The sequence below is a fragment of the Bombina bombina genome, chromosome 9, assembly GCF_027579735.1.
Source record: "Bombina bombina isolate aBomBom1 chromosome 9, aBomBom1.pri, whole genome shotgun sequence".
In the NCBI taxonomy this organism is placed as follows: Eukaryota; Metazoa; Chordata; class Amphibia; order Anura; family Bombinatoridae; genus Bombina; species Bombina bombina.
Window position 1 is genome coordinate 262,755,490 of NC_069507.1, and position 24,245 is coordinate 262,779,734.

At 37.4% G+C, this 24,245-nt stretch overlaps 1 long non-coding RNA gene across 1 annotated transcript in view; it reads right to left on the minus strand.

Annotated features, from left to right (window-relative positions):
* Window positions 1-329: 329 nt before the first annotated feature.
* The window catches only part of LOC128639698 (uncharacterized), a 29,568-nt gene continuing 5,652 nt past the window's right edge, over window positions 330-24,245 (minus strand). The window contains exon 2 of the long non-coding RNA XR_008399241.1: window positions 330-488. This is a non-coding gene — a long non-coding RNA (uncharacterized LOC128639698). The remainder of the gene's footprint in view (window positions 489-24,245) is intronic.

The following is a 24,245-nucleotide window of genomic DNA, read 5'->3' on the forward strand; positions in this document are numbered from 1 at the left end:
AGATAGATGATAGATAGATAGATAGATATTCCATTTCATTAACAACTTTTTCTGTCACAACTGTTTGATATTCATTTTTTTATTTTTATTTTAGAATTAGTAAAAAAAGGCTCAAATTTTAACCAAAAAATATAACTTTTCTAATAAAAAAACCCTGCTAGATAGCTAGATAGATAGATAGATAGATGGATAGATGAATGATAGATAATAGATGCTAGATAGATAAATAGATAGATTGGTAGATAGATAGATAGATAGATAGATAGATAGATAGATAGATAGATAGATAGATAGATAGATAGATAGACATAGACAGACAGACAGACAGATTATAGACTATATTTATTTTTTATTTTCATGTTTAAATTCTTTAAAATAAATGCTCCACCCATATATTAGCAAGCTCAAATGTTTGGAAAATAGCTGTATAACAGTGTGTAGTTCATGATTTTCTTTTCGTTGCGGCTGCTATCTTCTCTGGATTTGATCTGTAAGTAGAAGAAAATGGAGGATTAATCACCTTTTCTCAGCAATTATGAAAAATTCAGTACATCACAAATAAGTGAAATATACTTTTACTGTTTCTCTATGTAATTATGAACCAGATTACAAGTGGAGCGCTAACAATTATGTGCGAGTGAAAAGGAATTTATTGCGGGGTTTTGCACCTGTCAGGTTTATCGCTCGTATTACAATTTGAAAGTAAGCACGATCGGTTGAGCGCAATTGCGATTATGCTTGAATGATTACTGCGTCCTCAGAGCTCTGGTTAACTGTTTTACAAAACAAAAAGTGTCACAAAAGACCTAAAAAATACAAAACAAAATGCAGTTATACTCATAACACCATCTAATAAATATAAATTACACAGTACAGTTACACTCATAATAACACTGTCTAATAAATATACATTACACAGTACAGTTACACTCATAATAACACCATCTAATAAATATACATTACACAGTACAGTTATACTCATAATAACACCATCTAATAAATATACATTACACAGTACAGTTACACTCATAATAACACCATCTAATAAATATACATTACACAGTACAGTTATACTCATAATAACACCATCTAATAAATATACATTACACAGTACAGTTACACTCATAATAACGCAATCCAATAAAAATACATTATACAATACAGTTACACACATACTAACACCATCTAATACATATACATTACACAATACAGTTACACACATAATAACACAATCTAATAAAAATACATTATACAGTACAGTTACACTTATAATAACACTGTCTAATAAATATACATTACATAGTACAGTTACACTCATAATAACGCAATCCAATAAAAATACATTATACAATACAGTTACACACATACTAACACCATCTAATACATATACATTACACAATACAGTTACACACATAATAACACAATCTAATAAAAATACATTATACAGTACAGTTACACACATAATAACACTGTCTAATAAATATACATTACACAGTACAGTTACACTCATAATAACGCAATCCAATAAAAATACATTATACAATACAGTTACACACATACTAACACCATCTAATACATATACATTACACAATACAGTTACACACATAATAACACAATCTAATAAAAATACATTATACAGTACAGTTACACTTATAATAACACAATCTAATAAAAATACATTATACAGTACAGTTACACACATAATAACACTGTCTAATAAAGGAGGAGCAGATTTTGTTTGAAATAGTGATATACCATTACGCACCTGAGATATTTCATATTTACAAGATGTATGAATGAATGTTGTTAATATCTTACTGTATTATGGTACTACCAGCATCTGGCTATCTAGGCCGCTATTTCTAGGATAAATAAGATAAGGTTGCTGACAAAGTATTATATCATTTATTGATCCTAGAAGTTAATTAAAGACAGCCGGTATCATAGAAAAGTACAGAAAACTTAATTTTTCATCTATCATATTTATGGTGTTGTATATAATGATTAATCACTTCTAGGATATCAAATCTAAAAGTGTGGACCTATAGCCTATTATCCTTTATATCCTATATTTTATCCTAAAGAAACTGTACTACTCAGGCAACTCTGCCTCATAAATAATAGCGACTTATAAAGGAATAGATATACAATATAGTCTGTCTAATAAATAAGGGACACATTATATATTCAAATGAATTCATTATTTTATAGACTGAAGTTAAACTAGGTATTTAACTGATATTTAACAGACATAGTTTTATATTAGGAGGGGATAGCATTATTTCAGCATAATTGAAAAAGTGGTGGAGTAAATATATATGAGTAAAACTGAGCTGACTAATTCATTACTGAATCATAAAGAAGACACTTCTAATTGGCTATTTTTTAAGTAAGACCAGTGACCCATTTTGTCTGGCCCTAATGTTCTCCTTGTAGGAAAGGATTGCTGATACAGTAATGTGTCACTATTGAATCTTAGAATTGTATGCCGTTGGTAATTTATAAAGTAAAGAAATCTTAGTTATACTGCCTTTCAAATATTTTCCATATATTATACCTATGGTGCTATATATAAAGGATGGCCTATATGAGACTCTTACAACAACAAGTTCAAAGTGTGGACATATAGCCTATTGAGCTCTATATTTCACCTTATGTACTAGCCAGGCAAGAATGGTTTATAAATAACACTGGTTTATAAAGGTATAACTGTACAGCCTGCCTAGCTATTAGGTGTATATCATATATCTGACTGAAATTCTTTTTCTTTAGATTGTAGTTAAATTAAGTAGTTAATTGACAATCAAGTTGACATATATATATATATTTATATCCAGTAGGGGATAGTATTATTCAAGAGGAGGGTAGTGCTCAGAGCTAATATATACTTTAGGATAAGACATTTTTTCAGTCCAAAGTAAGCATCAGCAAATTAGTTAAGTACTGGAGAATAAGGGATAATTACACTCAGCCTAAATGGTGTTTTTTTTTCTCACTTAATCTCACAGTTTTTTTGGTCACGGACTTTTATAGTCATTTATATTTCAATACGGTGTACAGCTACACTGCAAATATATTTGTATCTTCTCCACCTATATCACATTCCCTTTTTCCTGGCAGATAAAGCTGCCTACATTAAACACTGTCGCCTAGATTTAGAGTTCTGCGTAAGCCGTCAAAAGCAGCGTTAAGGGGTCCTAACGCTGCTTTTTACCGACCGCTGGTATTTAGAGTCAGTCAGGAAAGGGTCTAACGCTCACTTCCAAGCCGCGACTTTTCCATACCGCGGATCCCCTTACGCCAATTGGGTATCCTATCTTTTCAATGGGATCTTCCTAACGCCGGTATTTAGAGTCTTGGCTGAAGTGAGCAGTAGACCCTCTACCGACAAGACTCCAGCCGCAGAAAAAAAGTCAGTAGTTAAGAGCTTTCTGGGCAAACGCCAGTTTATAAAGCTCTTAACTACTGTGCTCTAAAGTGCACTAACACCCATAAACTACCTATGTACCCCTAAACCGAGGTCCCCCCCACATCGCCGCCAGTATAATAATTATTTTTAACCCCTAATCTGCCGACCGCACACCGCCGCCACCTACATTATCCCTATGTACCCCTAATCTGCTGCCCCTAACATCGCCGACACCTACATTATATTTATTAACCCCTAATCTGCCCCCCCCAATGTCGCCGCTACCTACCTACACTTATTAACCCCTAATCTGCCGACCGGACCTCGCCGCCACTCTAATAAATGTATTAACCCCTAAACCACCTCACTCCCGCCTCGCAAACCCTATTATAAATAGTATTAACCCCTAATCTGCCCTCCCTAACATCGCCAACACCTAACTTCAAGTATTAACCCCTAATCTGCCGACCGGACCTCGCCGCTACTCTAATAAATGTATTAACCCCTAAAGCTAAGTCTAACCCTAACCCTAACACCCCCCTAAATTAAATATAATTTTAATCTAACACAATAAATTAAATCTTATTAACTAAAGTATTCCTATTTGAAGCTAAATACTTACCTGTAAAATAAACCCTAACATAGCTACAATATAATGAATAATTATATTGTAGCTATTTTAGGATTTATATTTATTTTACAGGCAACTTTGTATTTATTTTAACTAGGTACAATAGCTATTAAATAGTTATTAACTATTTAATAGCTACCTAGTTCAAATAATTACAAAATTAACTGTAAATTAACCTAACACTACACTATCAATAAATAAATTAAATCAATTAACTACAAGTACCTACAATTAAATAAACTAAACTAAATTACAAAAAAAACAAACACTAAATTACAAAAAATAAAAAAGATTACAAGAATTTTAAGCTAATTACACCTACTCTAAGCCCCCTAATAAAATAACAAAGCCCCCCAAAATAAAAAAATTACCTACCCTAATCTAAATTAAAATAGTTAACAGCTCTATTACCTTACCAGCCCTTAGAAGGGCTTTTTGCGGGGCATGCCCCAAAGAAATCAGCTCTTTTGCCTGTAAAAAAAACACAATACCACCCCCCAACATTACAACCCACCACCCACATACCCCTACCCTAACCCAAACCCCAACAGCCAATAGAATGCGAGCTCAATCTGATTGGCTGATTGGATCAGCCAATCCGATTGAACTTGAATCTGATTGGCTGATTCAATCAGCCAATCAGATTTTTTCCTACCTTAATTCCGATCGGCTGATAGAATCCTATCAGCCAATCGGAATTCGAGGGACGCCATCTTGGATGACGTCACTTAAAGGAACCTTTATTCGTCGGTAGTCGTCGGTAGAAGAGGATGTTCCGCGCCGGAGGTCTTGAAGATGGAGCCGCTCCTCGTCGAATGGATGAAGATAGAAGATGCCGCTTGGATGAAGATGTTTGCCGGGCCGGATGTCCTCTTCTGCCCGGATAGGATGAAGACTTCTGCTGCTCCGGATGTCTTCTTTTGGTCCATCGCTGCTCGGCTGAGTGAAGACGACTCAAGGTAGGGAGATCTTCAGGGGGGTAGTGTTAGGTTTATTTAAGGGGGGTTGGGTTAGGGTAGGGGTATGTGGGTTGTAATGTTGGGGGTGGTATTGTGTTTTTTTTACAGGCAAAAGAGCTGATTTCTTTGGGGCATGCCCCGCAAAAAGCTCTTTTAAGGGCTGGTAAGGTAATAGAGCTGTTAACTATTTTAATTTAGTTAGGGTAGGGAATTTTTTTATTTTGGGGGGCTTTGTTATTTTATTAGGGGGCTTAGAGTAGGTGTAATTAGCTTAAAATTCTTGTAATCTTTTTTTATTTTTTGTAATTTAGTGTTTGCTTTTTACCGACCGCTGGTATTTAGAGTCAGTCAGGAAAGGGTCTAACGCTCACTTCCAAGCCGCGACTTTTCCATACCGCGGATCCCCTTACGCCAATTGGGTATCCTATCTTTTCAATGGGATCTTCCTAACGCCAGTATTTAGAGTCTTGGCTGAAGTGAGCAGTAGACCCTCTACCGACAAGACTCCAGCCGCAGAAAAAAGTCAGTAGTTAAGAGCTTTCTGGGCTAACGCCGGTTTATAAAGCTCTTAACTACTGTGCTCTAAAGTGCACTAACACCCATAAACTACCTATGTACCCCTAAACCGAGGTCCCCCCCACATCACCGCCAGTATAATAATTATTTTTAACCCCTAATCTGCCGACCGCACACCGCCGCCACCTACATTATACCTATGTACCCCTAATCTGCTGCCCCTAACATCGCCGACACCTACATTATATTTATTAACCCCTAATCTGCCCCCCCCAATGTCGCCGCTACCTACCTACACTTATTAACCCCTAATCTGCCGACCGGACCTCACCGCCACTCTAATAAATGTATTAACCCCTAAACCACCTCACTCCCGCCTCGCAAACCCTATAATAAATAGTATTAACCCCTAATCTGCCCTCCCTAACATCGCCAACACCTAACTTCAAGTATTAACCCCTAATCTGCCGACCGGACCTCACCGCTACTCTAATAAATGTATTAACCCCTAAAGCTAAGTCTAACCCTAACCCTAACACCCTTCCTAAGTTAAATATAATTTTAATCTAATGCAATAAATTAAATCTTATTAACTAAAGTATTCCTATTTAAAGCTAAATACTTACCTGTAAAATAAACCCTAACATAGCTACAATATAACGAATAATTATATTGTAGCTATTTTAGGATTTATATTTATTTTACAGGCAACTTTGTATTTATTTTAACTAGGTACAATAGCTATTAAATAGTTATTAACTATTTAATAGCTACCTAGTTCAAATAATTACAAAATTAACTGTAAAATAAATCCTTACCTAAATTACAATTAAACCTAACACTACACTATCAATAAATAAATTAAATCAATCAACTACAAGTACCTACAATTAAATAAACTAAACTAAATTACAAAAAAAACAAACACTAAATTACAAAAAATAAAAAAGATTACAAGAATTTTAAGCTAATTACACCTACTCTAAGCCCCCTAATAAAATAACAAAGCCCCCCAAAATAAAAAAATTCCCTACCCTAATCTAAATTAAAATAGTTAACAGCTCTATTACCTTACCAGCCCTTAGAAGGGCTTTTTGCGGGGCATGCCCCAAAGAAATCAGCTCTTTTGCCTGTAAAAAAAACACAATACCACCCCCCAACATTACAACCCACCACCCACATACCCCTACTCTAACCCAAACCCCAACAGCCAATAGAATGCAAGCTCAATCTGATTGGCTGATTGGATCAGCCAATCCGATAGAACTTGAATCTGATTGGCTGATTCAATCAGCCAATCAGATTTTTCCTACCTTAATTCCGATTGGCTGATAGAATCCTATCAGCCAATCGGAATTCGAGGGACGCCATCTTGGATGACGTCACTTAAAGGAACCTTTATTCGTCGGTAGTCGTCGGTAGAAGAGGATGTTCCGCGCCGGAGGTCTTGAAGATGGAGCCGCTCCTCGTCGAATGGATGAAGATAGAAGATGCCGCTTGGATGAAGATGTTTGCCGGTCCGGATGTCCTCTTCTACCCGGATAGGATGAAGACTTCTGCTGCTCCGGATGTCTTCTTTTGGTCCATCGCTGCTCGGCTGAGTGAAGACGACTCAAGGTAGGGAGATCTTCAGGGGGGTAGTGTTAGGTTTATTTAAGGGGGGTTTGGGTTAGACTAGGGGTATGTGGGTTGTAATGTTGGGGGTGGTATTGTGTTTTTTTACAGGCAAAAGAGCTGATTTCTTTGGGGCATGCCCCGCAAAAAGCTCTTTTAAGGGCTGGTAAGGTAATAGAGCTGTTAACTATTTTAATTTAGATTAGGGTAGGGAATTTTTTTATTTTGGGGGGGCTTTGTTATTTTATTAGGGGGCTTAGAGTAGGTGTAATTAGCTTAAAATTCTTGTAATCTTTTTTTATTTTTTGTAATTTAGTGTTTGTTTTTTTAATTTAGTTTAGTTTATTTAATTGTAGGTACTTGTAGTTAATTGATTTAATTTATTTATTGATAGTGTAGTGTTAGGTTTAATTGTAACTTAGGTTAGGATTTATTTTAGAGGTAATTTTGTAATTATTTGAACTAGGTAGCTATTAAATAGTTAATAACTATTTAATAGCTATTGTACCTAGTTAAAATAAATACAAAGTTGCCTGTAAAATAAATATAAATCCTAAAATAGCTACAATATAATTATTTGTTATATTGTAGCTATGTTAGGGTTTATTTTACAGGTAAGTATTTAGCTTTAAATAGGAATACTTTAGTTAATAAGATTTAATTTATTGCGTTAGATTAAAATTATATTTAACTTAGGGGGTGTTAGGGTTAGGGTTAGACTTAGCTTTAGGGGTTAATACATTTATTAGAGTAGCGGCGAGGTCCGGTCGGCAGATTAGGGGTTAATACTTGAAGTTAGGTGTCGACGATGTTAGGGAGGGCAGATTAGGGGTTAATACTATTTATTATAGGGTTTGCGAGGTGGGAGTGGGGCGGTTTAGGGGTTAATACATTTATTAGAGTAGCGTCGAGCTCCCGTCGGCAGATTAGGGGTTAATAAGTGTATGTAAGGTAGCAGCGACGTTGGGGGGCAGATTAGGTGTTAATAAATATACTATAGGTGTTGGCGGTGTTGTGGGCAGCAGATTAGGGGTACATAGGTATAATGTAGGTTGCGGCGGTGTACGGAGTGGCAGATTAGGGGTTAATAATATAATGCAGGGGTCAGCGATAGTGGGGGCGGCAGATTGGGGTTAATAAGTGTAAGATTTGGAATGTTTAGACTTGGGGTACATGTTAGGGTGTTAGGTGCAGACTTAGAAAGTGTTTCCCCATAGGAAACAATAGGGCTGCGTTGGGAGCTTAACGCTGCTTTTTTGCAGGTGTTAGGTTTTTTTTCATCCCAAACTGCCCCATTGTTTCCTATGGGGGAATCGTGCACAAGCACGTTTTTCCAGCTAGCCGCTACCGTAAGCAACGCTGGTATTGAGAGTTGAAGTGGCGGTAAATATGCCTCTACGCTCCCACACAGCCCTTCAGAGAACTCTAAATACCAGCGTTATTTAAAAGGTGCGGGGGAAAAAATACACGCGTAGCTAACACACCCCTTTGGCCGCAAAACTCTAAATCTAGCCATTAGTGTACACAGAATATTTTTTTTTTTTTCTCACAAATCCCCTTATATATCATCATTAGTAGATGGACAGATTTCTGATTAGTAGTAAAAATAACATTGAAAATATGCCTCCTAAACAACTAAAAGATAGGAAATCCCGTAATAGTATTGGTGCATCTGAGCTAGAACAAGCAGAGTAGAGTCTGAGTGTAAGCCACCAAATTGACACAGAGAGCCTGGTTAAACAAATCTCTGACATTTTTTTGCCGCAATTTGATAACATAAAAAAGGAGATAGTGTTTATATCTAATGAAATTAAACAGTTCTCAAATAGAATTATAGAAATGGAAACTAGAATGTCTGATATAGATGACCTACAATTCAGTCAACAATCCTCTCTTGATTCACAAGCTAAACTAATTCATTATCTCCAACTTCGTGTAGATGATCTAGAAGATAGGTCTAGAAGAAACAATTTGAAATTTGTAGGAATTCTAGACTCTCAGGAGTATGCTGATATTATGGAATTAATCTCTCTTCATATACCTAAGGCACTGGGGTTCCACTAGATCAGCTCCCAATAAGTATTGAAAGAGCTCACAGAGTAGGGCCAGTTAAATTAAAAGATGGATCTCCTAATTTAAAAAGACCAATAATAGCAAGGTTTTTGAACTTCCAGGATAAATTTAAGATTCTCACTCTATATCGTAAAAATAACTCTTTTGAATTTAATAATAAGCGGATCTTAATTGTCCAGGATTTTGTGGCAGAAACTTTAAATAAAAGAAAGGAAATTTCCCCCTTTTGCGCACAGATGATTGAGTTGGGTATAAAAGCAACTATGATCTACCAGGCCAGATTAAAAATTTCTCAAAACTCAGAGATGAAATTTATAGATAACTCGGAAGATGCAAAATAGTTTATTAAAAATGTTAAGCTACAACAAAATGAGAAAGTGTGATAAGTTTAGTTTAGAGAGTAACAGGATGTACTACTATGTATGTTACATGTTTTTGGGTTTTATTTTATTTATTTTTTTTCCCCTCCCCTCTTTTTCTTTTCTTTTGTCACCTCCTCTCCCCCCCCCCCCCCGGTACTTTTTAAATTTTGTTCACTTCATATTTTTTGGAGGGCTAAGGAAAAGAGTACGAAAAAGGCTTATAACATAGATGTGGGAGGATCTCTTCCCCGATTAAGAGGAAGAGAATAATATATCATTTAAAAAATCCTCTCCAGATATAGCTCTTATACAAGAGACACATCTAAATGAGTATGAAGCAGGGAAACTAAAGATGGGCTGGATCGGAGAGGTGATAGCAGTCCCCACAATAGATAGGAAAAGGGGAGTGGCTTGTTTGTTCAATAAAAACTTAGCTTATGAGATCAAATCACAGATTTTAGGCAAAGAGGGCAGATTTTTAATTCTGAGATTATCTCTACAGGGGCTTAATATGACTGTTTGTAATGTATATGCTCTGAATGAACATTTTGGAAAAACCTGTTTACTAAGCTTATTGATCATATAGACTTGCAAATAATAGTAGGAGGTGATTTTAATAGCGTGTTTAACCCCCATCTCGGCCGTCTTAATGCTGCCCAGATTGATAGATATTCGATAGAAGCAAAAGGTCTTGGTAATTTTGCTAAAAGTCTTAAATTTAAAGATGTCTGGAGGATTCAGCACCCAGACGAGAGAGCCTTTACATGTGAGTCTAAGACCCACAACATTTTCTCGAGAATAGATATGATATTATTATTATTATTATTATCAGGTATTTGTAGAGCGCCAACAGATTCCACAGCGCTGTAAACATAGTCGGTGTACAGGATAGCTTTTGTAGGGGTCAAGTGGGTAGAGGGCCCTGCCGAGAGTTTCACTGTTGTAGTCGGCTCTTATGAAGCGATCTGTAAACAGCTGGGCCCATAGGCTTACATTCTAAGGGGTTCAAGGGGAAAGCAATGGAGTTAGGAAAGGTTAGTGTTGGTTGTATGCATCCCTGAATAGTAGAGTTTTTAGGGAGTGCTTGAAGCTGTTAAAAGTAGGGGAGAGTCTTATGGAGCGAGGCAGGGAATTCCACAAGATGGGGGCCAGTCTGGAGAAGTCCTGTAAATGGGAATGTGAGGAAGTAACAAGAGAGGAGGAGAGGAGGAGATCCTGAGCTGATCGAAGGGGACGGGAGGGAGAGTATCTAGAGACAAGTTCTGAGATGTAGGGGGGAGCAGTGCAGTTGAGAGCTTTATATGTCAGGGTGAGGATTTTATGTTTAATCCTAGAGGCAAGAGGAAGCCAGTGAAGAGATTGGCAGAGAGGTGCAGCAGATGAAGAGCGACGAGTAAGGAAGCTGAGCTTGGCAGAGGCATTCATAATGGATTGTAAAGGAGCTATGTGGCAGCTAGGTAGACCAGAGAGGACGGAGTTGCAGTAGTCGAGGCGGGAAAGGATGAGAGAGTGGATTAAAATCTTGGTTGTATCTTGTGTAAGGAAATGTCTAATTTTAGTGATGTTTTTAAGGTGGAAGCAGCAGGCTTTAGCCAAGGACTGAATGTGAGGAGTGAAGGAAAGATCTGAGTCAAGTGTGACCCCAAGACATCGGGCGTGCGGGGTAGGGGTAATGATGGAATTATCAACAGTTATAGACATTTTGGGGGTGGAGACATTGGAAGAAGGGGGAAAAATAAGGAGTTCAGTTTTGGAGAGATTTAGCTTAAGGTAGTGAGAGGACATCCAAGATGAGATGTGAGAAAGACAGTTAGTGACACGGGTTAGTAAGGAAGGAGGTAGGTCTGGTGCAGAGAGGTAGATTTGGGTGTCATCAGCATACAAATGGTATTGAAACCCATGGGACTTTATTAAGGAACCTAGTGACGACGTGTAGATTGAAAAGAGAAGGGGACCAAGGACAGAGCCTTGAGGTACCCCAACAGAAAGTGGTAACGGGGCAGAGGATGCTTCGGAGAAGGCTACACTAAATGTACGGTTAGTCAGATAGGAAGAGAACCACGAGAGAGCTGTGTCACAAATGCCGAAGGATTGGAGGATTTGGAGCAGAAGAGGGTGGTCAACAGTGTGAAAGGCAGCAGACAGGTCAAGGAGGATAAGCAGAGAGAAGTGGCCTTTGGATTTTACTGTAAGTAGGTTATTGGTAACCTTGACAATTGCTGTCTCTGTAGAGTGATGGGAACGAAATCCAGATTGCAGTGGGTCAAGAAGAGAGTTTAGTTTAAGGAAATGGGATAGACGTGCGTAAACTAGCTTTTCGAGGAGCTTTGAGGCAAGAGGGAGTAGGGAAATAGGGCGGTAATTGGAAGGGGAGGTTGGACCAAGGGAAGGTTTTTTGAGGATAGGTGTGACCAGTGCATGTTTTAGAGGTGAGGGAAATATACCAGTGCTGAGGGAGAGGTTGAAAATGTGTGTGAGCATGGGGGTAAGGGTAGAAGAGAGGGAGGGGAGTAGCTGTGAGGGGATGGGGTCGAGGGGACAGGTAGTGAGGTGGGAGGACAGTATAAGGGCAGAAACTTCATCCTCATTAACAGGGGCAAAAGAGCTGCATTTTTGGATATTTGGGTTTTGGATAATCGTGAGCTTTTGAGGGGGTGGGAGATTGGAAGTATGTTGAGAGCGGATTTCACTTCTGATGAAATCAATTTTGTTGTTGAAGTGGCTGGCAAAATCTTGAGCTGAGAGAGAGGTTGTGTTAGGAGGTGGGGGTGGGCGGAGAAGAGTGTTGAACATGGAGAACATACGTTTAGGGTTAGAGAAAAGAGTAGAGATGAGATTAGAAAAATATTGTTGCTTATAAAGATTAAGGGCAGAATAGTAGGAGTTCAGGATGAACTTGTAGTGAAGAAAGGCAGCAGAACTCTGAGATTTCCTCCAATGTCGCTCAGCAGTACGGGACCATCTGCGTAGGTATCGTGTCAGAGGAGTATGCCAGGGCTGAGGATGAGAGTGTGGTTTCTGAGCTAAGGTTGGAGGGGCCAGAGAGTCAATGACCGATGTAAGGGTGGAATTATACTGGCAGATAGATTGTTCACGGCAGGAAAAGGAGGTGATGGATGAGAGGAGAGGTTTGAGAGAGCTAGCGAGCTGATGCAGATCTAGTGACTTAGTGCTTCTGTGAAGTTTGGTGTGAGGGGTAGAGGGAGGGGGAGTTGAAGGTAGGGAAGTGATGTTGCAAGTTAGGAGATGATGGTCAGAGAGAGGAAAAGGGGAGTTTGTTAAATTTGAAAGAGTGCATTGATAGGTGAAAGTCAGATCAAGGGAATGACCATCTTTGTGAGTGGGAGAGTCAGTCCATTGTGACAGGCCGAAAGAGGAAGTCAGTTGAAGAAGTTGTTTTGCAGAGGAGGCAGTGGGATTGTCAAGAGGGATGTTAAAGTCACCAAGAATGAGGGCAGGGGTGTCTGAGGAAAGGAAATAAGGAAGCCAGGCAGCAAAGTGATCTAAAAATTGAGTTGGGGAGCCAGGGGGGCAGTATATGACTGCAACACATATAGAGTGGGGAGAGAATAACCGAATTATGTGTGCTTCAAATGAAGAAAATGTAAGTGAAGAGAAGGGCTGTATTTGCTGGAAGGTGCAATGAGAGGAAAGTAAAATACTGACACCACCTCCTTGTCTATTGCCAGACCTAGGAGTGTGGCTGAAATGGAGACCCCCATGTGACAGTGCAGCAGTGGATGCTGTGTCTGAAGCAGAGAGCCAGGTTTCTGTAAGAGCCAGAAGGTTAAGAGAGTGGGAGATAAAGAGATCATGGATAGAAGTGAGCTTGTTGCAAACAGAGCGAGAGTTCCAGAGTGCACTAGTGAAGGGGGAGGGGGTTTTATATGTAAGAGGAATGCGATTAAGGTTACCAGAGTTTAGTTTATGAAGTCTATTGAAAGGCACACAAGGATGTGAAAGGCTAGGAGGTTGTGAGGGACCAGGATTAGGGGAGATGTCGCCAGCAGCAGCCAGCAGCAGTATGAGCAAGAGGGAGAGTGACATGAGATGAGAAGCAGATTTGCAGTAATGAGACTGTTTTTGGCTGAAGTGCAGGGGGGAGAGAGAGTGTTTAGGAATAGGTAAAGTTCATGAGTACAAAAGTAAGGTGAGCATAAGAGAGATGGGCTAATGAACAGTGCAGGTGGAGAGGGAGAAGGAGTAATTGAGTAATGTAGTTTGTTATAGAGACAAAAGGTAGCAAAAAGGAATATGAAGATATTGAGCATTATTATGAAAGTGTAAACCAAGTAAACACATAAGACACAGTGTTACAGCAGCACTTGCAAAAGGATACAATGAGATACATAAAACATAGTATTACAAGAGTACTTGCCTTGTGTCTTGCCCCTTGCCCAATCCTTGTTCAATTCTTGTATAATTCTTAAAAATTAGTGCCTCACTTATAAAATGTTCTCTTTGAAAATGTGAACATATGCTATTGTTAAAAAGTACACTGCCCTGTAAGCAATGCACACACCCCTGTATTAATAATATTAATAAGTTAATCTCTTCTGGGTGCTGAGATCTCAACGGACATCGCCAATATTTTGATATCTGATCATGCAATTATATCACTCTCCATTAGTCAATTAAACTCTAAACAGAATAAAAAGGCAGAATTTTCCCCCTTCCTTTCTTATCTCAAATATTAAATTTAGAAATTGGTTGCGGTCTAAATGGAAAGAATTTTTCCAGTTTAATAAAAATTATTTACTAAAGACAGAAATGTTTTGGGAATCAGCTAAGGCTTTTTTTAGAGGACAAATTAAGGCCTATATGAGTGCAAGGAGAAAGAGCCTAGGTAATAGAGAAATCCAACTTGCTAACCAGTTAAAAAATAAGTACCTGAAATATTTAGAAAACCCCTCTAAGCCAAACTGGTCCAAGTATCAAGAAGCAAAATCAGAGAGAGAAGCCTTTCTGAATCAACAAATGCTGCAAAATGATATTAATAATAATGCCAGATTTAATAGATTTTCCCCAAAAACAGCTAAATTATTAGCTAATCTAGTTAAAAGTAAGAGGAAAAATAATTTTATTGGAGCTATTAAGGTTGAAGGTAAAAGATATACCTCTCCTTAAGATATTTTAGCCCAATTTCACATCTTTTATAATTCATTATATTCCCCTGATAATATACACATATAATAACACTATCTAATAAATATACATTACACAGTACAGTTACACATATAATAACACTATCTAATAAATATACATTACACAGTACAGTTACACATATAATAACACTATCTAATAAATATACATTACACAGTACAGTTACACTCATAATAACACCATCTAATAAATATACATTACACAGTACAGTTACACATATAATATGACTATCTAATAAATATACATTACACAGTACAGTTACACATATAATAACACTATCTAATAAATATACATTACACAGTACGGTTACACTCATAATAACACTGTCTAATAAATATACATTACTCAGTACAGTTACACTCATAATAACACTGTCTAATAAATATACATTACACAGTACAGTTACACTTATAATAACACTGTCTAATAAACATAAATTACACAGTACAGTTATACTCATAATAACACTGTCTAATAAATATACATTACACAGTAGAGTTACACTCATACTAACACTGTCTAACAAATATACATTACACAGTACAGTTACACACATATTAACACTGTCTAATAAATATACATTACACAGTACAGTTACACTCATAATAACACTGTCTAATAAATATACATTACACAGTACAGTTACACTTATAATAACACTGTCTAATAAATATACATTACACAGTACGGTTACACTCATAAAAACACTGTCTAATAAATATACATTACACAGTACAGTTACACATATAATAAGACTATCTAATAAATTTACATTACACAGTACAGTTACACATATAATAACACTATATAATAAATATATATTACACAGTACAGTTACACACATATTAACACTGTCTAATAAATATACATTACACAGTACAGTTACACTCATAATAACACTGTCTAATAAATATACATTACACAGTACAGTTACACTTATAATAACACTGTCTAATAAATATACATTACACAGTACGGTTACACTCATAAAAACACTGTCTTATAAATATACATTACACAGTACAGTTACACTTATAATAACACTGTCTAATAAATATACATTACACAGTACGGTTACACTAATAAAAACACTGTCTAATAAATATACATTACACAGTACAGTTACACATATAATAACACTATATAATAAATATACATTACACAGTACAGTTACACTCATAATAACACTGTCTAATAAATATACATTACACAGTACAGTTACACACATATTAACACTGTCTAATAAATATACATTACACAGTACAGTTACACTCATAATAACACTGTCAAATAAATATACATTACACAGTACAGTTACACACATATTAATACTGTCTAATAAATATACAGTACAGTTACACACATAATAACAATGTCTAATAAAAATACATTATACAGTACAGTTACACACATAATAACACCATCTAATAAATATACATTACACAGTACAGTTACACTCATAATAACACCATCTAATACAAATTAGTATTATATTCCACAAACAAGTTATAAGGGCTCAAATAAATGAGGTCTCAGGTGTTAGTAGAAAATGGCTGCAAAGGGTTTAACATAGAGATATATACATATACATGTCTAAAGATGTATATGTATGTGTATATATACAGTATATATAAATATATATATATATATGTATGCATATGTATTTATATGTGTATATATCTATTTACAGACATATAAACACATAAATACATATGTACACACATATAGACATAGACATATATATATATATATATATATATATATATATATATATGCATTGAAACCATTTGCAGTTAAGTAGATGAAAACATGTAAAATATATTTATGCAATATTCATATTTAATAAAGTGTTTTTCTGTGTATTTACTGTATATATTTCACATTCCAATGTTCTGCACATAGCAGAATATGTTCTAAGTATTTATAAATAGATATTCCTATACATATATAAATATATCTGTATATATCTAAACCTATATGTAATCCTATATACATGAAGGTATAAATATTTATTTGTGCAAAACACCATCAGATGTATTTATGAATAAATAAAACATATTCTACTATGTGAAGAACATTGAAATGTGAAATATTCATATTTTCATGTAGGGTTAGTGCACTTGAAATTATGCAATTGGGTTTGTACGCAAGTTGGATATTAGGCTTTTTTTTACCACTTTTTTGCTCCTTTGACTTCTTTGGGGGAATATGTTATCACCCGGGCAAAATTCTAAGTTCGACTTTTTATGTGTATCGGTTAGTGCATAAGCGAAAACTGTTTACTTTCAACTTGTAATACGAGCGCTTCCTGACACGCACAAAGAGCTTATTTCTAGCAGAGTTAACGCTCCTGCAGGTGCGTTAAATAACGCTCCACCTGTAATCTGATTAATTTAATAGAAAGGAATAAAAAAATACTTTGGTAAAAGCTATTATAGAATATTATACATTATGTTCAAACTTTGCTTATAAATCAGATTGTATCTTAAAACAGCACAAAAAGGGTTCAGAAGTGAAGTAGCAGGGTCAAAGGTAATTAAACAAAAAGCTGTTGTGCTTATAAATGTTAAAATATCAGCGTTAATTTCGTTGACGAAAATATTTTCGTCAAAGTTTCCGTCAGCAGCATGTTTTTAGTGATGAACACTTAACGATAATTAAATTAGTATTTAGTCAACTGAAGAAAATTATGACGAAAACTAATTCCAATTTTCATCAAGGAATGAAACCAAATGAAAATGGGAGGATCTGAGGGATGGACGTCATCTGAACTTCCGCTTTCCTCAGAGCTCCACCTGTCTGTTAGAGATTGAGATAGAGTGAGACACAGTGCGCACGCATGGGAGAGAGAGTGAGAGACGCAGGATCCCTCTCTCTGCCTGGGACTTCTGGAAGAACACCCCCTGTCTGGAGACTGTAATTTGGATGTGATTGTTGTGGCGTGGTGGTGATTTTTTTCCCTCCTAGTAGCAGCGTGAGTGCAGCAGTACTGGTTAGCACTGACTGAAGCAGCAACCAGCCACGTGGTTATGCCATTGATTGCAATGCATTTCCCTACTCCCTTCATCTCCTATTGTGTCAGCCTCCTCTTGTGACTATACTTAGTAGTTAGTACAGTGACTCCGTCCATTACTCTAATGACCACTGACCACCACTCCCTGTCCCATCTAATTTTTCTAAAAGGTGAATTTATAAGGGGCACTGATCTGATCCATCTGATGGGCCTGGAAACTAGGGGCAGAGTGGGGAGATGCTGCCCACTCAAGGCTGGATTGGCCTACCAGGATATCATTTCATTTATCATTGGGCTGCAGCAGCTGGGGCTGGAAATCTACAACTTAAAGGGGTGTTTAATGGATGCAATTGGGTTGTTTGGGTACCTATATAGCCCCAATCTGGCACTTTTTTAAATACAAACTAGAATTATATATATCTAATATAAAATATGTATGGAAGGAGTATCCCTGTAATCCCCTTTGATAAAAATGGGGTGTGTGCATTATACTGAGTCAACGTAAAATAGGGCTGGTCTCCAAATTTTCCAGGGCTGCTTTTTTTTTCCACTCCGGCCCTGTGCCCACTGCCCAGTCCCACCAGCCGTACGTAGGTTGCTGAGCTGACTGACTGACCCCTCCCTTACACATACACACAGCAATTTTCTGTTTTCTGTATTACCATTTTGACTACTAGTAATATATTTATTTGTGTGTAACACCAGTTACCACCAGGTAGCAACATACACTGCTGCACAACTGTACAGAAATGTTAGCGTCTGGGAGAAAGAGAAGAGAAGATCTATGGATGCATTTTACATTTAACCCTTTAAGTGCTAAGCACTTTCCCACCTGGGTGCTAAGATTTTTTAAGGATTTTTTTTTTTTTTTTTAAATTAACTTTTTTTTTTCCAGACCCCAAGACTTACACTGTTGGAAAGTTTAGGCGATTACCTTTCCAACAGTGGGTCTTGGGGTCTGTAGCTGCTTAGATGCCTGAGATACAGGCTTCTAAGCAGCATGCCCCCTGCTCTTATACTTAACATTGTTAAGTATAAATAAAGTTGCACAGTGACATCATCACGTTATTGCGCGTGACGTCACCGCACATCACGTAAAGTCCCAGCGTTGCCTGTCACTATGCAGACCTGATCGTCGGGGTAGGAGCAGGTGGGAGCCCCCAGATCTCCCTCAAGGTGGGAGAGTGCTCATGACGGCTCTGCACCAGAGTGAGAAACTCTGTGACGGCTCAGAGCCATCAAGGGTTAATGCGAAGGAGAACAAGACCCTTTGCAAACCATGTGGAGTGACAATCACTGGTACAGATACAACAAACTTGAAGCGTCATTTGCAGATGAGTCATCCGGAAATTCATACAAAGGTATGCACACTTTACTTAAATGTTTTTTAAGCTAACATTATAATATTCAGGGAGGTAACCCAAACTGGTGTTTTCACTAAACTTAAAGGGACATAAAACAGGTTGAGATCTGTGCATATCCTAAAAGGGTTAATTAATTAAAACAGTTTGCATAAAAAAATGTTTAAAAATTGCTGTCAAGTATTTTCTTTTTATCATTTTCAAAACATAGCTAAGCTGCCCCCTGGCCGGGAGCAGCCAACTCCACCCCCCCCCCCTTATTAGTGTTTTACACAGGCATTATATTTCAACTGAGTTTACAGCTTCTAGGCATGCTCCAACAAATAATCCCTACGCACTTTTGCATTCTACCAACAAAAAAACACAATAGATATAGATACAGCTATAGAAGGAAATGTGTGGGGGGAGTTAGAGCTTTACAATTCAGAAACTAAAAAGAAAGGGTTAATGGTGAGTTACTGCAGTATACAATTGCAGGTAAAGTAATTAACATACATATTATTATATTTTGTCTCTCTCTATCCCATTCCATTCACAACATGTTTTATGTCCCTTTAATTCAGGCCTAAAGAAACCAATGCTGTCTGTATTGATTAGATAACTAACACTTTGATATATTGTAGGAGGAAGGGACATAAATGTAGTATATAGAGACAACTGAACTTTTAGCTGTGGATGGTTGAGATAGAAAGAAAAATTCAGAAAATTTTTATTTTTTTCCCCCTGATTCAACCCCACAGATACAGAAAACATTAAATGATGGGCCAAATCAAGCCAGTGCACCACATCAAAATATTTACACAGCTCTTATAAGTGCTTCAAAATACAAAAATGACTCTAAGGAACAACAGGCCAGGGGGGATGCCATAGCAAAATGAATTGGGCACACTGGATTGATTACCAGTCAGAATGATTAAAGATGAGGACTTTGTTAACATGATGGAGACCGTAGATAGGAGACTGAGTATTCCAAAGAAAACTAAAATAAACAATCTGATTGACAAACATTATGAAGATGAAAAACAAAAATTCAAAAAGAGACTGGCTGCTGCCCAGAGAGTATCTGTTTGCACTGATTTGTGGACAAAAATATGACAGCTTCATTCCTTGGTATAAGTTCGTGCTACTTTTGTGTTCACCAAAATTAAGCTAAACACATATTGTTGGCCCTTGAACAAGTAGCACACCCACACACTGTACAGTCAATCCAATCATGTGTGGAAAAATGCTTGCAAGAGTGGGACATACCAAAGAGGAAGATCCTTACAGTGATAACAATCAAAGGGAATAATACGACAGCAGCATTTTAACACACCACAGCAGAAATAGAAGAACCACCCAGCTTTATTATAGAAGACTCACCCATAACAGAAAGTGATTCTGAGTCATCTGAGCCTGCAATTGATGATTTGTGGTGAGCCATCTTTATTAGTTTTGTTATCTTTTTCATGACAGTCAATTATAACATGGAATGGATGTCTATGAGATTGATGTTGGGGGCGAGCTGTCTGACTCTGTATATTTTGTTGTTATTTTTCTACTTCCACTACTTTGAAATTTGTATTAATCTTGTGTAAAAGTATTCCCATCATTAAGATATTGAGGGTTAAATAAATTGAATGTAAACCCTTTCTATACTTTATGCTTATTTGGCTGTGCTCTGTCCTCCTGTTAGGTACCAACAGATCAACATGAGCCTGACACGTGTGTGGTGCATACCTTACAACTTGTGGTCCACATGGTGCAGAAGGAGGCAAGTATTAAGAGAATCCTTGATAAAGCAAGGTCAGTAGTGAAACTCTTTTGCAAGTCTTCCGTTACAACACAGAAGAGATTGGAGCAGTGTGGCCTTATTGTTTTAAATAACTGCCCCACACGCTGGTCAAGTACATTCAACATGATCGCACAACTCCTCAACGTGAAAGACTCGGTCTGCCAAATCGCAAACAACATGGGATGGGACAACTTTCTCCCTTGTGAATGGCAAAAGCTCACATCATTGCATGACCTGCTGCTGCCATTTGCAGAACATACTAAAACCCTCCAGAGTGACACCATGCCCATGTCCCTGGCTGTTCCTGCCCTCTTTGATCTGCTCAGTCACCTTGATGACTTTAAACAGAACACTAGCTGCCAAGACCTTGCCACAATTGTACAGAAGATGAAATGGAATGAGAACCAGTGTTTTGCTTCATTCTTAGATACAACAGATGAAAGGTTCTCCCCACTTGCAGCTGCTGCTGGTCTTCTCAACCCTACTGTCTGTGAAACCCTTGTTGATGTGGCTGATGATAATATTCAGGAACTGCTTAAACAGGCAGAGGAGTAGGTGGTAAGAAAATCCATATTTCCCCACACACAAGATGAGGATCTGTCTGAAGAAGATAATGCACTTGCAGTTGCATAAGAGGAGAATATTGAGAAATCACAGGAAAAAGCCACACCATCCACATCAAAGCACCCAGTCTTTTGGTTTCTCTTAAAATGCCACAGAAGACCCAGGCAGAGGACCACCCAAACAGCATAGAGCAGCAGATCAGAAAATATAAGGAGGAAGAGCTTTTGCAACAACCCATCACTGATGACGACACTGGAACAGATTTTTGGCTGTCAAAAAATGATACTTTTTTCACCAGTTAAAACCTTTTGCATTAGACCTGTTGGTTATGCCAGTTTATCAAGCCTTTGCAGAGAGGATATTCAGTCTCACAGGTGACCTCTCTTTCGAGGCCGGCGGAATAGAGCGAGGGTCATATTGGCACAAAGTGCTTTCCTTAAAATCAATCGACACAAATAGAAATGTTTTTATTCTCCAGTTATTTATAACATATTAAAGGGACACTGAACCCAAACATTTTCTTTTGTGATTCAGATAGAGCATGCAATTTTAAGCAACTTTCTAATTTACTCCTATTATCAATTGTTCTTTGTTCTCTTGCTATCTTTATTTGAAAAAGAAGGCATCTAAGCTTTTTTCGGTTCAGACGGCTGGACAGCATTTTTTTTATTGGTGGATGAATTAATTCACCAATCAGCAAGAACAACCCAGGTTGTTCACCAAAAATGGGCCGGCATCTAAACTTACATTACTACATTTCAAATAAAGATACCAAGAGAATGAAGAAAATTTGATAATAGGAGTAAATTAGAAAGTTGCTTAAAATTTCATGCTCTATCTGAATCACAAAATATTTTTTGTGGGTTCAGTGTCCCTTTAAGAAGCATTGTAGCATACCTATACTTGGGGGTTTGGGTTGTGATGTACTTCACTGCTTATTGCTATTGGAAGAATCATTAATTCAACAGTTCTAATTGTCAAATACATTCATAGAAAAAATGCATAGGCTAGTGCTACAATGCCATTAGTGAGTGTGTGTGGATTCTGTGGAACTTTAATATCAACCACCACCAATCAACTCCTCTCTTTCTCTCTCCCTCTCTCTTAGCATTGATAATAGAGGTAAATATATCACATTAAAGAAAAAGAAAAATAGACCAGTAAGTTTAGTTACAGTAACTTTCAATTAGATGGAAATTGTTGCTATGAATGAATGATGTCATGTCAATGAATCTAGCAGTGAATAGTATTCACTCATGCTATTGGCAGCCCTTCATAAACCTATAGTATACCCATGGCCAGATTTATAATTAGGCAGAGTAGGCACGTCACAGGCACTGCTACCCTCTATAGAGGGGCACTGTGCAGGTGGCACCTGCCTTCTCTGCCTAATTGCTGCTGACTGAGGCGTCCAGTGTCTGTCCTATGTGGTACATTGACAGGAGGACACATCTCAGAGAAGAAAGGCTGCACCTATACAATCATGCCTGTCCATTCAGTCAGTGCAGCCTTACGTCAGGCCCAGGTTCTGCCCCTAGGGCAGTCAGCAGCAGGACCTCAGCGTAAGGCTGCCCTACCTTACACATGTCCACAATGTGGTGCCACTGCCAGAAATGTAAATCCAGCCCTAGTAGCTAGCTATAAAATTTAGCACTGAATGAATAGTATTCTCTGCTGTATTGACAGCACTTCCTATAGCAACAATATGCATCTCATTGTAAGTTAATGGTGTGTTATAGGAGGAGTTATAAAAAGTGGTGATTGTTATAGTTCCAAACAGTATGGCTGCTGGCATTGTATTTGTAGCCTCTGCACTTTTTCTTTGAATGTATCTGAGAATTAGAACTGTTGAAATTTGAAATCATAAACTGTGTGAAGATGTGAACAGTTAGTAACTGATTCTTATTATAGAAATAAGCATTACCCTTGAGTATTGATTAATTACTTTAGTAGTTATGCTGTCTGCGCCTTTGCTGCTGCTGTCTTGTAGCACTAGCTGGCTGCAGAATTGTTTTGTTTTGTACTGTGTTAACAAGTTACTTGAACTGTTAAAAGGTTTTATATTCAGGTAATAATATGTGCAATGGCATTACAGTTGCACTTCTGTTTGTCAAAATTCAAAAAGCAATATTCTTGTTTGTATATGAAACTTGCTTTTTTTATAAAGATGTTACTACAAGGGCTAAATCTGTGTCTCTGTATTATTTGCATGTTCAAACCTTAATACCATATACCAATACCATAAATAATAACATATTATTAGACTTTTAATCCAGGAATATATATATAATGAGTTTGGAATGGAAATTCTAGAGAAATGCTTAAATAATGCACAATTTCACCCATTAGATTTTAGTTTCAGTCGAATTTTAGTAGTCGGCTAAAATTCGACTAAAACTAAAACAATTCAGATGACTAAAATATGACTAAAATTTAAATGGCATTTTAGTCAAAACACTACGGCCTAGATTTGGAGTTTTGCGGCCAAGGGGGTGCGTTAGCTACGCTGGCTTTTTTCTGGCCGCATCTTTTAAATAACTCTGGTATTGAGAGTTTACAGAATGGCTGGGTTTTCAGTGAGTTAGGCTCCAAAAAGGGAGCGTACAGGCATATTTAACGCCACTGCAACTCTCGATACCAGAGTTGCTTACGGACGCGGCCAGCTTCAAAAACGTGCTCGTGCACGATTCCCCCATAGAAAACAATGGGGCTGTTTGAGCTGAAAAAAAAACTAACACCTGCAAAAAAGCCGCGTTCAGCTCCTAACGCAGCCCCATTGTTTCCTATGGGGAAACACCTCCTAAGT